The 4,093-nt window shown below is 40.1% G+C and overlaps 1 pseudogene; it reads left to right on the top strand.

The window, feature by feature from the left end:
• The first annotated feature begins 1,755 nt into the window (after positions 1-1,755).
• Positions 1,756-2,251, top strand: LOC134601168 (large ribosomal subunit protein eL27-like; annotated as a pseudogene).
• The last annotated feature ends 1,842 nt before the right edge of the window (positions 2,252-4,093 follow it).

Below are 4,093 nucleotides of genomic sequence, written 5' to 3'. Positions count from 1 at the left end.
TCTCATGGCTCCGGGGCAAGGGAGGATTCCCACCCCCAGGACGACGAAACTCTACCCAGCCGAAACAGACCTTAGGCGCGAGACCCAAATCCAGCAAGTGCCCGACACTCAAAGGACGCCGAACACGCAACAGCGGCAATGGAGGAGTCCCTGCGGCATCCATGATCCGCGACGCCAAGGCCCCATGGGACTTTTCGGTATGTGCCTTGCCAGTGCCGTCTGCAGGTGTAGGCTGACTTTCCTTAACTCTCACAGCTGCACAGCGGCCTGGACTGCTGTCACGCCACCACACCTATGCAGTCATAGAGGACTATGTCCCGCAATATTTTCAAGCCTGACCTCCCTGAGACAGACAAATTATGTTAATGTTATAATATGTTTTTACTACGCAAACTAGCTTGAATATTAATCGCATGCCATATACTTTCATGTTAAACTATGTCGTCCACCTAATGCGACCTTAAATGTTCAAATATAATAACTGAACTCTCATAGTTGCTAAGATTAGGAGACTCTAAATCAAAAATATGCCATGATTAGGCCCTGTAACTCACTGCATAGGACCTACTTAACGTTCAGACTAATGACTAGCAAAACCATGCATATATGTAGAGCGCCTAGACAAAGCAAACCTCATTAAACAACAACTATATAGTCACCTTAGCAGCAAAGTTTATCTTGTTTAACCACAAATCTGGCTAGTTGTTTATTATGTTACTTAAAGCTTATAGCCTATGCTAGTAAGCATGGTATTAGTTTAAGAGCAAAGCTCACACTCTGTACTCAAATACCCGTTAACAATGCATTTCATAGATGATAACAAAATGACCTATTAGCAACGAGCATAAGTATTAGCTACAACTACAAAAAAAAGAAAAGAAAAATGTTTTCGTTAAGCGACTTTCAAAATATAAAAAATGAGGCATCGATAGTTGGGAAATGTATTAAATAATGTCTTCGATGTACAAACCCTATTCTGTAGACAACTCATGCACTTCCCTTTTTCCATTCTGTATCCTGCTTTTATGCCTTAATAAAAGAAAGATTAACCAAAAAAAAATAAAAAATTAAAAACTTCCTAATACGCGCTCACAACATGGAAGAGAATGCTTTTACTGTTAGTTAAAGGGACACTATAGTCACCTGAACAACTTTAGCTTAATGAAGCAGTTTTGGTGTATAGAACATGCCCCTGCAGCCTCACTGCTCAATCCTCTGCCATTTAGGAGTTAAATCCCTTTGTTTATGAACCCTAGTCACACCTCCCTGCATGTGACTTGCACAGCCTTCCATAAACACTTCCTGTAAAGAGAGCCCTATTTGGCTTTTTCTTTATTGCAAGTTCTGTTTAATTAAGATTTTCTTATCCCCTGCTATGTTAATAGCTTGCTGGATCCTGCAAGAGCCTCCTGTATGTGATTAAAGTTCAATTTAGAGATTGAGATGCAATTATTTAAGGTAAATTACATCTGTTTGAAAGTGAAACCAGTTGTTTTTTTTCATGCAGACTCTGTCAATCATAGCCAGGGGAGGTGTGGCTAGGGCTGCATAAACAGAAACAAAGTGATTTAACTCCTAAATGGCAGCGAATAAAGCAGTGAAATTGCAGGGGAATGATCTATACACTAAAACTGCTTTACTTAGCTAAAGTAATTTAGGTGACTATAGTGTTCCTTTAAGAAAGGTTGATTACTCACATAGACAATAATGAAAAAAAATAAAAAAAGAATACAAATTACATATTGCAAGCTTTCTTTTTGGGGCGGCCATTGAGCTGGATTGACGACGAGCCGGTTTATGAAACCCGGTAAGGTTGTCCTTGTCTTTGCTGGACATTATGCAGGCCGTAAAGCTGTCATTGCCAAGAAAATTGATGATGGCATTTCAGAACGTCAGTACAGCCACGCCTTGGCTGCTGGCATTGACTGCTATCCTCGCAAAGTGACCGGCACCATGGGAAAAAAGAGGATAGCAAAAAGGTCAAAGATTAAGTCTTTTGTGAAGATATGCAACTACAACCATCCTATGCCAACCAGGTATAGTACAGGTTGATATTCCCATTGACAAGTCTGTTGGGAACAAAGATGTTTTCAGAGACCCAGCTCTAAAATGTAAAGCCAGTCGAGAGGCCAAAGTCAAATTTGAGGAGAGATACAAGACCGGCAAAAACAAGTGGTTTTTCCAAAAGCTTCGGTCCTAAATCTTTAATTTTCAATTGGTTGTATCATTAAAGTTTATCGATAAAAATAAATACATTAGATATTGCAAACAAATCTACCTTCCTAGGGACTTGAGATTATAAAATATATGATGGTAAAAGCCTCAGTCTTCATTAAATGTCAACAGAGTATTGTCCTGAATTTTAGCCAAACATTGGTTTTATTTACACTTCGGCCCACAAAGATAAATAGGACACACACCAAAAAATATTATTTTAGAATTTTACACAGGATTTAGAGCTGCACAGTGTCACTACTGTATTTCTTCAGGATATATGTACCTTAAATCAGACTGTGCATTAAATATTAACCATTCACTATGATGTTTATGGTGAAATGTATGACAGAAGGGAATATTAATTATTTGAGATTCTGTTTGAAGTTTACATTGTAGCTGCAAACTAACTTTTTGCATATCTAAATGGGATTTTCCAGAATATTAAAGATCAATCTATAAACAATTTCATATGCCTGTCAAGTACAAATAAATTAATCTGTATCGTACCTTTCAACCATTAGATGTTTTTGTTAGAACCACATATACTTTATAAGACAGCATTTGTCATTACTTGTCCTAGGCAGGGAACACAGAACTAACTCCACTAATTTGTAAACATGTATTTTACTATGAAATTGGCTTTGTGGTTGGAATTGAATTTTTTTTTCTGATGTCAGCCACTGGGTTGCAACAACTGTCCAGCAGCGTTGGAATGCTCCCTGCCTAATCACCGGTATTGCCAACTTTTCTTTTTTTTAATTGAAAGATAATGAATATGGTTTACACATACATTAAAGGACCACTCTAGGCACCCAGACCACTTCAGCTTAATGAAGTGGTCTGGGTGCCTGGTCCCTCTAGGATTAACCCTTTTTTTTATAAACATAGCAGTTTCAGAGAAACTGCTATGTTTATACTGAGGGTTAATCCAGCCTCCAGAGCCTCTAGTGGCTGTCTCATTGACAGCCACTAGAGGCGCTTGTGTGCTTCTCACTGTGAAAATCACAGTGAGAAGACGCCAGCGTCCATAGGAAAGCATTGTAAATGCTTTACTATGCCACCGGCTGAATGCGCGCACGGCTCCTGCCGCGCATGCGCATTCAGCCAATGACGTCGCGAGGAAGGAGGAGAGGAGGAGGAAAGCTCCCCGCCCGGCGCTGGAGAAAGGTAAGATTTTAACCCCTTCCTCTCTCCAGAGCCCGGCGGGAGGGGGACCCTGAGGGTGGGGGCACCCTCAGGGCACTATAGTGCCAGGAAAACAAGTATGTTTTCCTGGCACTATAGTGGTCCTTTAAAGAATTACTCCATGCATCATGACCACGTACTGATTTGAAGAGGTCATGGTGCCTTAATTCTGTTTCATTCGCTATGAAAGGTGTCACTGGTGTCACTGGTCAAGTCATTTGGACATCATTAGTCAGCATGGAAAAGGACGTCATTAGTCAGTGTGGAACAGTATTGGTAATGGTCCTGACATTACCACTCCCAGTGAATCGCCCATAGGTTTATTTGCGATGCCGTAAAGGAAAATGCCTAATGAGATGAGGGCCATGGACATCATCAGCATCTATCCAAGATCTCTCCTCAGGACCATAACCGTTCCAATGAAGAAAGTTGCAACTTGTCTCTAGATTGGAGTTGGACTTCATATTACTCATACAATAACAGGAGCATTAGAAAAATGATTACTGATTCTGAATAGTGTCTGAAGTAAGAAAACATTAAAAAAGTATTAGGAATGCGCAGATTTTTAGGTAAAACCAAAGTGTGAGCTGCTGGATAATCCGATATGGCCCAATATATCATGGAGCCAATTTAGGGTCAACAACACAAGTTTAATGTTCTGAGTAAACAATCAGATTTGATGTCTCACCTG

Source organism: Pelobates fuscus, chromosome 3 (genome assembly GCF_036172605.1).
Source record: "Pelobates fuscus isolate aPelFus1 chromosome 3, aPelFus1.pri, whole genome shotgun sequence".
Classification (NCBI taxonomy): Eukaryota; Metazoa; Chordata; class Amphibia; order Anura; family Pelobatidae; genus Pelobates; species Pelobates fuscus.
This window is presented reverse-complemented; position numbering and strand designations above follow the sequence as displayed.